Genomic DNA, 13,226 nt, shown 5'->3' with positions numbered 1-13,226 from the left:
ATATATGTACTTGGAATTCCAAAGCAGCGGTTCCTTATGAGGTCATAGGAAGAACTAAGCCTAGTAACAAGGCTGAGGATAATCTATGTGGCTTTCTCATGCTTTGGTCTCAAGAACTCTTTATTCTTAAAGAAAATATATGGAGGACCACAAAGAGGATTTTTTATTGATATGGGTTACAGTTATCAATATTTACCTTATTAGAAATTAAAACCTCTAGGATGCTTCAATGGCCTTTTTTAGTTTGAAAAGATAACAGGCTGGGTGTAGTGGCTCACACCTGTAATTCCAGCACTTTGGGAGGCCGAGGTGGGCAGATCACCTGAGGTCGAGAGTTCGAGAAAAGCTATAAAAATATTTGGCTTTTAAAGAGCCCACAATATCTATACTTAAAATATTTCATTTTTTCTTTAAACTCTTAAGTGATTGGTCTCAAAATGATGCCACAACTTAGCTGGCATTATGATAGTGTACAAGTATGTTCTGTTGTGTAAGACACAATAAGGTTCATTATTACCATCTATGACACTGAGGGGAAGATAGCTTTCATCATCTTTTTTTCTTTTTTTTTTTTTTTTTTTGAGATGGAGTCTTGCTCTGTCACCCAGGCTGGAGTGCAGTGACTGGATCTCAGCTCACTGCAAGCTCTGCCTCCCGGGTTCACGCCATTCTCCTGCCTCAGCCTCCCAAGTAGCTGGGACTACAGGCGCCCGCCACCTCGCCTGGCTAGTTTTTTTGTATTTTTTAGTAGAGACGGGGTTTCACCGTGTTAGCCAGGATGGTCTCGATCTCCTGACCTCATGATCCGCCCGCCTCGGCCTCCCAAAGTGCTGGGATTACAGGCTTGAGCCACCGCACCTGGCTCATCATCTTTTTTTCATTTAGAGTTTTGCCCAGTTTCATTTGCATAGATTCCCCTCTTCCATGAGCTGCTATGTCAGTCTCAGTATCTTTCAATGTAGAGTTTGCAGCTATGGTTGAGAAAGCACCTTTTCTACTCTTTTTGAAGTGAATAATCCACTGTGCTTGGTGTACCTCTCCTTCAGCATGAGACAGGGACTTCCAGGTACTGGACCCATCACTGGCACCTCAGGGGGAGAACCCAGATGCCCCTACATGATTTTTAAAGATGCTTTATATACATAAAAGTGCACAAATCATCAGCCCACAGCTTGGTGACTGTTCACAAATTGAACTCATCTATTTATCTAGTATACAGGTCAAGACACAGATATTACAGCACCCCAAGATCCCACATCCCTTTTCTAGTCACTTTCTCTGCAGTGATAACCCCTCTTCTGTATTTTGACAGCATAGATTCATTTTGCTTGTTTTTGAACTTTACATACATGGATTCATACAGTATTGAATCCTTTGTGTCTGCTTCCTTTAATTTTTTTTTTTTTTTTTTTTTTTTTTTTTTTAGACAGAGTCTTGTTCTTGTTGCCCAGGCTGGAGTGCAATGGCACGATCTTGGCTCACTGCAACCTCCACCTCCCAGGTTCAAGCAATTCTCCTGCCTTAGCCTCCTGAGTAGCTGGGATTGTAGAGGCCCACCACCATGCCTGGCTGATTTTTGTATTTTTAGTAGAGACAGGGTTTCGCCATGTTGGCCAGGCTGATCTCAAACTCCTGACCTCATGATCTGCCCACCTCAGCCTCCCAAAGTGCTGGAATTACAGGTGTGAACCACCGTGCCCGGCCCTTTGCTCAATATTTTTGTGAGATCCACCCATACTGTTTATTATTCTAAATGCTCATTGTGTGACTGTAACACAATTTGTTAATTTGTTTATTCATTTTACTATTACTGGGCAGTTGGGTAGTTCTCAGTTTTCAGATGTTATAGTGCTGCCATAAACATTCTTGTTCAGGTTTTTGGGGGACATATATATGGCTTTCTGTTGGATATATATAAATATATTAAGTATGTGGCTGAACAACCATTTGATAGTTTATGCTAATAGGGTGACTCGTGGTAGGTCCCTTAGGCCAGGTGATATCAGCCTGACCTCCAGAGAGTGGGGTAGGGGCTGGACACTGAGTTCAACCACATGGACAATAAGTCTATCATTCATACCCTATGTAATGAAGCCCCAATAAAAACTCTGGACGCTGAAGCTCAGGTTAGTGTCCCTGATTGGCAGTATTCTATATGTGTTGTCTCACACATCCAAATCAGCAGGGTAATGCATTCTGAGGACCCCAGAGGCTTCACATTTGGAACCCTCTCAGACTCTGCTCTGTGTATCTCTTTCTTTGGCTAATTTTGATCTCTATGCTTTCCCTGAAATAAACTGTAACTGTGAGTATAACACCTTTCAAAGAGTTCTGTGATTCTTTTTAGTGAATTTTTGAACCCGAAGGTTGTTTTGGAAACTTCCTGAACTTGCATTTGGGTCAGAGGTGAGGGAAGTCCTAAAACCATGCCCACTATACTTGTGGGACCCTACCTCCTTGCAGGTGGTATCAGAGGCTTGGGCAAACTTTGCAGACTGGGAGACTGTGCTCTCAAACCTTGAAGTCTGGCTAACTTCAGATAGTGTCAAGACAAATGGCATCCATTAGAACAATGCTGACTCCCGAAATGTGGCTTGGCAAGAGAAAGGATGAGAGGACAGGGAATGAAAGACCTTTGGCTGGGTGCGGTGGCTCACGCCTGTAATCCCAGCACTTTGGGAGGCCGAGGCGGGCGGATCATGAGGTCAGGAGATCGAGACCATCCTGGCTAACACGGTGAAACCCCGTCTCTGCTAAAAATACAAAAAATTAGCCGGGCGTGGTGGCAGGCGCCTGTAGTCCCAGCTACTTGGGAGGCTGAGACAGGAGAATGGCGTGAACCCGGGAGGCAGAGCTTGCAGTGAGCTGAGATTGTGCCACTGCACTCCAGCCTGGGCGATGAGCAAGACTCCATCTCAAAAAAAAAAAGACCTTTCATTCTGGATAACCATGGAGTCTCTCATAGCATGAAATGGCAGCTTTGTTGTAATCAGTTACTAGAGGTAAAATTGTTTATCTTTTTTTTTTTTTGAGATGGGCTCTCACTGTGTTGCCCAGGCTGGTCTCGAACTCCAAGGCTCAAGCAGTCCTCTTACCTCATCCTCCCAAGTAACTGGGACTATAGGCCTGTGCTGCCATGCACAGAGAGGTAAAAGTTATCAATGGAATTTAGAAATGATGACTCAAATTTACTAAATACACAAGGAAATGCAAAGAAACACATAGCAAAATATACAATTTCTAGTTACATATAATAGCTCAAATAAAATAAGGGAGGCTGGGTGCAGTGGTTCACTTCTGTAATCCCAGCACTTTGGGAGGCCAAGGGGGGTGGATCACCTGAGGTCAGGAGTTCAAGACCAGCCTGACCAACGTAGTGAAACCCCATCTCTACTAAAGATACAAAATTAGCCAGGCATAGTGGCAGGTGCCTTTAATCCCAGCTACTCGGGAGGCTGAGGCAGAAGACTTGCTTGAACCTGGGAGGCAGGGGTTGCAGTGAGTGGAGATCAAGCCATGGCACTTCAGCCTGGGCAACACAGCAAAACTGTCTCAAAAAAACAAAACAAAACAAAACAGGTCTTAATGCAGCACTCTCAGAAGCTGGATGAATGGCTAGGACCCCTACTGGTTCTCCCAACAAGGGCCCAAAACAAATCTGCTTTATCCACCATAGTCTGGAAGAATTTGGAAAGCCTCAAGGCAAAGATAACAATTATAAACCTGAACTTTAATAACCTGGAGTGATGGTCTAAGGTCTAACCAAGATAAGAACTAACAAAAGTATATGGGTCCATGGCCAGGCGTGGTGGCTCACTCTCGTAATCCCAGCACTTTGGGAGGCCAAGGCAGGTGGATCACTTAAGGTCAGGAGTTCGAGAGCAGTCTGGCCAACATGGTAAAACAATATCTCTACTAAAAAAACACAAAAATTAGGGCCGGGCACGGTGGCTCATGCCTGTAATCCCAGCACTTCGGGAGTCCGAGGCGGGCAGATCACCTGAAGTCAGGAGTTTGAGACCATCCAGACCAACATGGAGAAATCCCGTCTCTACTAAAAATACAAAATTAGCCGGGCGTGGTGGCACATGCGGCTGTAATCCCAGGGAGGCTGCGGCAGGACAATTGCTTGAACCCAGCAGGTGGAGGTTGCAGTGAGCCAAGATTGTGCCATTACACTCCAGCCTGGGCAACAAAAGCAAAACTCCATCTCAAAAAAAAAAAAAAAAAAAAAAAAAAATTAGTTGGGCATGGTGGCAGGCACCTGTAGTTCCAGCTACTCGGGAGGCTGAGGCAGGAGAATCACTTGAACCCAGAGGCAGAGGTTGTAGTGAGCTGAGATTGTGCCATTACATTCCAGCCTGGGCGACAGAGCGAGGCTCCGTCTAAAAAAAAAAACAAAAAACAAAAAACAAAAACAAAAACAGAAAGTATCTGGGTCCCTTGGCCTGACCCCTGCTACAGCCCCAAGGCCATATGCACCTGATGGGTAAAATGGTCAGGGGGTGGCATTTCTGGGGCTCCTTGACATGTAAGCCCTCATGCACTGTGATTCTGAAACCTATTGGTAAAGTCCTAATCAGGGCTAGAGTTAAATTGGGAGGATGTAGGAATATAGGGTTGATCAAGATGAAAGTCTGAATGAAAAGTAGTGTTTGAACTGGCTTTATGGGAAATAGTTGTCTCTCATTTACCTGAACTTTTAATGGGAATGGATATTATATCTGACTGGAGAACACTTCCCCCACCTAGTATTGTAAAACAAGGCATGGAAACCTACCACTGTGCCCATACTGCTTGGATATCCAAATGAGAACCAATAAGATTGCATGAGCCCACAGAGCCCACATGATGTTGTTATTTTCAAGCAGTATAGAGTAGAAGCAGACGTGATGGTACGGACAAATTATCTGTACAACAGCCGTGGGTGGAATATAGACCGAAGTTTACGGCAAAAGCCCATGAGCATCAGCCAGTAATGACTGCTGGGTTTTGGACAAAAACATTTCCATAAAGACTAGCTAGTTATTGGGCCCTAATATTTTATGTCCTTCCATCACAGGAATAGTCAGACTACTACCACTTCAGACTACTCCTCCGACTGAAGGACATCAAGCAGTACTGAAACCTAAAATATCCATGATGTATTGGGTGACACTGGCAAAATGCTTTAATGGGGAAGACGGTGCCCAGAAGTGTGCCATAATAAAATGGAAATGGTTTCTACAGGAACCTGTTACCAGGGATGTGCAAAAAGGTATTCACAAGCAGGAAGCCTCTTTTTCCCTAGGGCTGACCTTAAGACCACCTGAAGACCCTTTAGGTCCTCTTGTCACTTGGGTGGTACCCTAATAACAGCTGTTGATTGACCAAAAAAGAACTATCTGGATGTAGCTCTTGTATGGATGGCAGTTCTAACGCAAATGGACCGCATCCTTGTTAGGAAGGTTGCCACGCCGAAAAAAGTGGAAAGAACTCAGCTCAGCTGGCCGAATTGTATGCTGTCTGCCCCATGTTCAGGGTTTTCCTGACTCAGGAGAGGCGCCAATACCCTGGTCATACGGTCAGTCAGAGTGATATAGGAGTTAAAAAGAAATTACTTAGGCAGATAGTGAGGGTACAGAAGTCCTCGGTAAGGTTTTCCTTTTATGAAAAGCAGCCCCCAAATCATTTTCTTTTCTAACAAAGAGCAGCCAGTAAAATCGAGCTGCAGACATAAAACAAACAAGCTAGAATCTTGCACAGGTGAACGCCAGCAATTTCGCCCATAGGAAAAAATCGCTAACCTGGGACTAGGCATGATCAAAATGGTGGCTCCGTCTTCTCTTCGCAGCCGCCAGTACAGCAAGGAGTAGCCAAGATGGCGCCGCCCAAGTGGAAAGTGCATAATCTTATTATGCAAATGGTTGCTTAATAAGATCAGTGTGGGGCAACCAGCCTTCCCCAGGCACTAGTAAATGTAAACGTCACACCTGATCGAACCAATCTGTGAGCCCTACCTAAATCAGGCACTGCCTCCTCAAGCCTGCCTGGGAAATCTGCTGCGGGGGGCTTGCTTTCCCTGTTTTTAGGCGTCTCTCTCTCACAAGAGAGCTGCTCTCCTCTCTCCTTTCTTCCGCCTATTAAGCTTTTCCCTCCTTAACGCACTCCAGTGCGTGTGTATCCTCGTCGTTAATCCTCTCGGCACCAGATGACGACCCTCGGGTAGTTACCCTGGATAACGATCCTGCTTCAAGAAGGCAATGGAAAACGGGTGTGTTAAGGGGATGCTCGGCCGGTCGCGGTGGCTCAGGCCTGTAATCCCAGCACTTTGGGAGGCTGAGGCGGGCAGATCACCTGAGGTCAGAAGTTCAAGACCAGCCTGACCAACATGGAGAAACACCGTCTCTACTAACAATAAAAAATTAGCGGGGCGTGGTGGCGGGTGCCTGTAATCCCAGCTACTCGGGAGGCTGAGGCGGGAGAATCACTTGAACCCAGGAGGTGGAAGCTGCGGTGAGCCGAGATTGTGCCACTCTGCACTCCAGCCTGGGTAACAAGAGTGAAACTCCATCTCAAAAAAAAAAAAAAAAAAAAAAAAAAAGATGCTATATAGGCACAGCCCTGTGGAAGTTACTATAAAAATTGAAGGGGTGCATTAAAGTAGGATATGCCAATGTCCATCAGAAGAACCCACTTTCAGAATTCGAAGTTGCTCGGAGATGGCAATTGGATATCCTGGTGTGTTCACTTGAAATGCCCACCTTGATCCATGAAACGAGTGGGTATGTGGGTACTGCAGCAACGCAGAGATGGGCTGAATCTAGAAATATTTTTCTTTCACCCTCTGAAGTGCAAAATGCCAACAAAAGGCAGAGCCTGCAGAATGCTCTGGGGGCAGATTCCCCAGTGGAGAGGCATTGCACATAGCTGGCAAGTTGGGAAGATGCCAGTTTTCCCTGCAGGTTATGTATGGATCCTGATGGGACAGACACTCTGGTCCAGGTTTTGCATACTTGGTGATAGGTGCAAAGCCCCAAAATACTATGAAGGGATCAGAACAGAATATAGTGTGCCAATTTGGACCATTGAGTCATTTCCTTAGACCAAGGAACACACTTTACAGCTCATAATGTCCAGCAATGAGCAAAGAGATATCCTCGCCGGGTGCGGGGGCTCACGCCTGTAATCCCAGAACTTTGGGAGGCCGAGGCGGGTGGATCACCTGAGGTCAAGAGTTCGAGACCAGCCTGACCAATATGGAGAAACCCTGTCTCTACTAAAAATACAAAATTAGCCAGGCGTGGTGGCAAGTGCCTGTAATCCCAGCTACTCAGGAGGCTGAGGCAGAAGAATCACTTGAACCCAGGAGGCAGAGGTTGTGGTGAGCCAAGATTGCGCCATTGCACTCCAGCCTAGGCAGCAAGAGTGAAACTCCATCTCAAAAAACAAAAACAAAAACACAAAGTAGGAAAATAAAAGAATAAGTTCAGGGATTCACATTCCCAGCTCAAGCACCATATAAGTGGCCTGAAAATTTCTTTGTGTGTTCTGAAAAAGATACTTATCTCCTATGACCCAGGGCTAAGAGTGCTTAAAATCTAATGAAGAACTTCATCTTGATACTGGCTGAGTTGAACTTCCAGCCCTGCAGCATTTCTACTGTTTGTTGTTGTTTTGTTTTTTGAGACGGAGTCTCGCTCTGCCACCCAGGCTGGAGTGCAATAGAGTGATCTCAGCTCACTGCAACCTCCGCCTCCCGGGTTCAAGTGATTCTCCTGCCTCATCCTCCAGAGTAGCTGGGACTACAGGTGTGTGCCACCACACCCAGCTAATTTTTGTATTTTTCGTAGAGACAGGGTTTTGCCACGTTGGCCAGGCTGGTCTCGAACTCCTGACCTCATGTGATCTATCTGCCTTGACCTCCCAAAGTGCTGGGATTACAGGTGTGAGCCACCATGCCCAGCCCATTTCTACTGTTAAAGTGAGGACAGTGATTGGGAAGGAATGGGGTCCTGTAAGTTTAACAAGGACATGCAGGAAGACCCTAATGAAAGGGTCATGAAACCCCTAAATTCTGATGAGTCTTCTTTGCCATTGGAGGAGACCTCCTCATCCCCAGTTATAGATGCGACTTCTCCTTCCCCAGTAGAAGCTGCCTCTCTACCCCTATTATAGGGAATTAACCCTGCATTGCCCAAGGAAACTGCAGTGGCCTCCCCTGAGGCAGTTGTGCAAAACAATACCTAAGTCTCCCATCCCCACTACCTCTCTTTACTTCTATACCTATAACTAGACTCGAGTCCCAGCAAGCCCCTAAAGATAAGATAAAAAGTGTGATTGAAGGATCACATTACCCTCTGCAGGATCATGCTACCCTCTGAAAGAACTACTTGAGTTTTCCAACTTATACAGACAGACATGTGGGCAACATCTGTGGGAATGGATAGCAAGGGTGTGGCTCAACAACCATTTGATAAAGAGATCATGGGTGCCACTCATGGCCTTACTCATCCACATCAGCAGAAGCCAGGAATAGAGATGAGATTATACCAGCAGAAACACTACTAGCCAAGGTTAAAGGGGACAGAAAAAATGAGATGAAATGAAGGTAGCTGTTGGACTTCTTAGACCATAGAGCTATTTGACTGTGAATATGCATTATTCTTCAAGAATAGAGAAACATTACCCCAAAGACAATTCAGAGATCATAAGGACTGCCTCCTCAGTTCAAAGAGTGAGGCTATTGCCTTGATTCCAACAGGCAGGATGGCCCCTGCCTGAAGATTTAGGGGTGAGACCGCCATGCAGAGCCAAGGGGGGGTGGGCATAGCCTCATGGGCAGAAGTGCTGCCCCAGTTGGTCTAGAAGGAAGCCATAGGGCCAGAGAGATATTCTTGAGCCTTAAGATCTTGTGGAGGCCAGGCGCAGCAGCTCATGCCCGTAATCCCAGCACTTTGGAGGCTGAGGCGGGTGGATCACCTGAGGTCAGGAGTTTGAGAGCAGCCTGATCAACGTGGTGAAACCCTGTCTCTACTACAAATACAAAAAAAACTAGCTGGGCATGGTGCTGTGTGCCTGTAATCCCAGTTACTCAGGAGGCTGAGACAGGAGAATCACTTGAATCCGGGAGTTGGAGGTTGCAGTGAGCTGAACTTGCACCACTATACTCCAGCCTGGGCAACAGAGCAAGACTCTGTCTCAAAAAAAAAAAAAAAAAAAAAAAAAAAAAAAAAAAAGGCCGGGCGCGGTGGCTCAAGCCTGTAATCCCAGCACTTTGGGAGGCCGAGACGGGTGGATCACGAGGTCAGGAGATCGAGACCATCCTGGCTAACATGGTGAAACCCCATCTCTACTAAAAAATACAAAAAACTAGCCAGGCGAGGTGGCGGGCACCTGTAGTCCCAGTTACTCGGGAGGCTGAGGCCGGAGAATGGCGTGAACCTGGGAGGCAGAGCTTGCAGTGAGCTGAGATCCGGCCACGGCACTCCAGCCTGGGCGACAGAGCAAGACTCCGTCTCAAAAAAAAATAAATAAATAAAAATAAAAAATAAAAAAAAATCTCATGGAATTTGCCTTACTAAGTTTTGGGCTTACTTCAGACCCATCACCTCTTCCTTCATTCCTATTTCTCCCCTTTGAAATGGGAATGTCTGTCTTGTTTGTCCCACCATTGTACTTGGAAGCACATAACTTGTCTGGTTTTCCAGGTTCGCAGCTGAAGAGAAATTTTCCCTCAGTATGAATCATATGAATTTTACTGATATCTGACCTAGATGATATTTATTTATTTATTTATGTAAATTTTCTTTTTTTTTTTTTCAGACGGAGTCTCACTTTATCACCCAGACTGGAATGCAGTGGCACAATCTCGGCTCACTGCAACCTCTGCCTCCTGGGTTCAAGCAATTCTCCTGCCTCAGCCTCCCAAGTAGCTGGGATTACAGGCATGTGCCACCACGCCTGGCTAATTTTTTGTATTTTTAGTAGAGATGGGGTTTCACTACGTTAGCCAGGATGGTCTCGATCTCCTGACCTCATGATTCGCCCACCTCAGCCTCCCAAAGTGCTGGGATTTTAGGCGTGAGTCACTGCGCCTGGCCTCTTTTCTTTTCTTTCTTTTTCTTTCTTTCTTTCTTTTTTTTTTTTCTTTTTTCTTTTTTCTTTTTTTAAGAGATGGTGTCTTGCTATGTTGCCTAGTCTGGTCTCAAACTGCTGGGTTCAAGCAATACTCCTGCCTCACTCTCCCACAGTGCTGGGATTACAGATGTGAGCCACCATGCCCAGCCTTAGGTGATATTTAGATGTAATTTTGGATTTAGAGTTTAGAGTTCGTGCTGGATTGAATTGAGACTTTTAGGGTGGTTGGAAGAAATGAAAGTTATTTCGCATGTGGTAAGGACTTGAGGTTTGGGGAGCCAGGACTAATTCTATGGACTGAATTATGTCCCTTCAAAAGTCATATATTGATGCCCTAACCCCTAGTGTGACTGTATCTAAAGATAAGGTCTTTAGGAGACAATTAAAATTAAATGAGGTCACAAGAATGAGGCCCTAATCCCATAGGACTGTGGCCTTAGAAGAGGAAGAGACTTGCCCCCTCCTACCATATGAAGACACAGTGAGAAGGTGGCTGTCTACAAGCCAAGAAGAGAGTCCTCACCAGAACCTGACCGTGCCAGCACCTCAGTTTCAAACTTCCAGCCTTCAAAACTGTGAGAAAATAAATTCTGTTGTGTAAGTCACCCAGCATATGGTATTTGTAATGGCAGCACAAACCAACTAATACAGGTATAAATGGAGAGAAGGACTGCCAGCTGGTGGTAAAGGAATTACTAAGAGAGTTATGCAATGAGGGAACTCCAATATTAAACACACTATTACCCTGGTACCTCATGAAAGGCTCAGAGCAAGAGATGATATTGTCTCTTAGCTCAATTATACTGAAACCGCCATTGTAAAATTATAATCGAGACAGTGAAAGATAATCTGACCTAACCAACGTCACCTTGCTTCTAACCTCCAACCTGTCCTTGTTCATTCCTAGGCATAGGCTGAACTAATTTGGGGAAGAACTTAGTTTATAGTTTATTTTATTTTTTATTTTTTAAATTTTTTTCTTTTTTTTTTTTTTTTTGAGACAGAATCTCACTCTGTCGCCCAGGCTGGAGTGCAGTGGCGCCATCTCAATCTCCTGACCTCGTGATCCACCCTCCTTGGCCTCCCAAAGTGCTGGGATTACAGGCGTGAGCCATCGCGCCAGGCCAGTTTATAGTTTAAAACAAAGATAAGCCGGGCATGGTGGCTCACGCCTGTAATCCCAGCAATCTGGAAGGCTGAGGCGGGCAGATCACTTGAAGTCAGGAGTTCAAGACCAGCCTGGCCAACATGGCGAACCCCCGTGTCTACTAAAAATACAAAAATTAGCCAGGTGTGGTGGCAGGTGCCTGTAATCCCAGCTACTTGGGAGGCTGAGGCGGAGGATAGCTCGAACCCAGGAGGTGGAGGTTGCAGTGAGCCAAGATCGCACCACTACATTCCAGCCTAGGTGACAGAGTGAGACACCATCTCAAAAAAACAAAAACAAGCAAACAAAAAACCAAAGACAATAACAGCCCTCTCCCAGAACAAACCCTCTTCTCTTAGGGACTAGACTGTCTTTGCAGAACTAATCAATTAGCCACAAGATTTAAAATTGTGGTCTAGGATTCATGCAGCTGGAGGTTATGAAATTCTGACCCTCCTCAAATTGCTCCTGGGGACAACATCACTATTGTAAAGCCCAAGATCAGCGCTTGAGATATTTTGCAGATCCTGCACTTGATGGATCAGCTGACACCACCCAGACCCATAAACTGGCTCATCTGATCTTGTGATCCCCACCCAGGAACTGACTCAGCGCAAGAGGACAGCTTTGACTCCCTATGATTTCATTTCTGACCTGACCAGCCAACACTCCCAACTCCCTTAATTACCCTTAAAAACACCCACCAAATTACCCTTAAAAACACTGATCCCCGCCAGGTGTGGTGGCTCATGCTTGTAATCCCAGCGCTTTGGGAGGCCAAGGCAGGCAGATCACTTGAGGTGAGGAGTTTGAGACCAGCCTGGCCAATGTGATGAAACCCTGTCTGCAAAATTAGCCGGGCGTGGAGGCAAATGTGTGTAATCCCAGCTGCTCCAGAGGCTGAGGCAGGAGAATCCCTTGAACCTGGGAGGCGGGAGGCAGAGATTGCAGTGAGCAGCGTTTGCGCCACTGCAACTCCAGCCTGGGTGCTAGAGCAAGACTTTGTCTCAAAAAAACAAAAACAAAAACATAAAAAACCCTCTGTTCCCCAAATGCCTGGGGAGACTGATTGAGTAATAATAAAACTGCAGGAGGCACAGTCAGCTCTGCATGAATTACTCTTTCTCTATTGCAGTTCCCTTGTTTTGATGAATTGGCTCTGTCTAGACAGCGGGCAAGGTGAACCCCTCAGGCGGTTACACAGGTACTGTATGAGGCTCCCATCCCCTCCAGACTTTGTCTTGACCTGTTGTAAAATCCAACTGCATGTATTTACTGTCCCTCCTATGGGAAGCATCTCAGATCTGAGTTAGGTGGCCTTTGCTTTCAGCAAGAGAGCAAGGAGCGGGCAAAACCCAAACTTATACCTGGCTCCTTCTCTCCTCTATATCTAAGTGCCCAAAGCCTTCCCTGGTGAGGAGGCCTGCCTTCCCCAGCACAGCTCTCTGCACCAAGTTACCCTGTCATTTGGCAAGAGCAGATCAGGAAGTGCCGACCTAGTCTCTTGGCTCAGTCTCCTCTCCCTTTTGAGCCATCACTGGGCTTGAATGAGATCTCTAGTTTAGAGAGGCAGAACAGAGAAGCCTCTAGGTAGTAATAAGAACCGGATATCAGCCGGCACAGCAGTTCACACCTGTAATCCCAGCACTTTGGGAGGTTGAGGCGAAGGGATTACGAGGTCAGGAGTTCAAGACCAGCCTGGCCAACATGGTGAAACCCTGTCTCTACTAAATATACAAAAATTAGCAGGGCTTGGTGGCAGGTGCCTGTAATCCCAGTTACTCAGGAGGCTGAGGCAGGAGAATCACTTGAACCCGGGAGGCAGAGGTTGCGGTGAGCTGATATCATGCCACTGCACTCCAGCCTGGGTGACAGAGTGAGACTCCGTCTCAAAAAAAATAAAAAATAAAAAATAAATAACCTGATATCAAAGAAAAACAGGACACCTGGCACCTGGTCC

The 13,226-nt window shown here is 46.0% G+C and overlaps 1 long non-coding RNA gene across 2 annotated transcripts in view; it reads right to left on the bottom strand.

Annotated features, from left to right (window-relative positions):
* LOC107000223 (uncharacterized) overlaps positions 1-5,915 on the bottom strand; it is a 28,022-nt gene extending 22,107 nt beyond the window's left edge. For both annotated transcript variants that reach the window (XR_013398135.1, XR_013398136.1), the window contains exon 1: positions 5,787-5,915. This is a non-coding gene — a long non-coding RNA (uncharacterized LOC107000223). The remainder of the gene's footprint in view (positions 1-5,786) is intronic.
* Positions 5,916-13,226: the final 7,311 nt, after the last annotated feature.

Source organism: Macaca mulatta, chromosome 9 (genome assembly GCF_049350105.2).
Source record: "Macaca mulatta isolate MMU2019108-1 chromosome 9, T2T-MMU8v2.0, whole genome shotgun sequence".
NCBI classification, from domain to species: Eukaryota; Metazoa; Chordata; class Mammalia; order Primates; family Cercopithecidae; genus Macaca; species Macaca mulatta.
The sequence above is the reverse complement of the archived record's forward strand: the minus strand, read 5'-3'. Positions and strand labels throughout refer to the sequence as shown.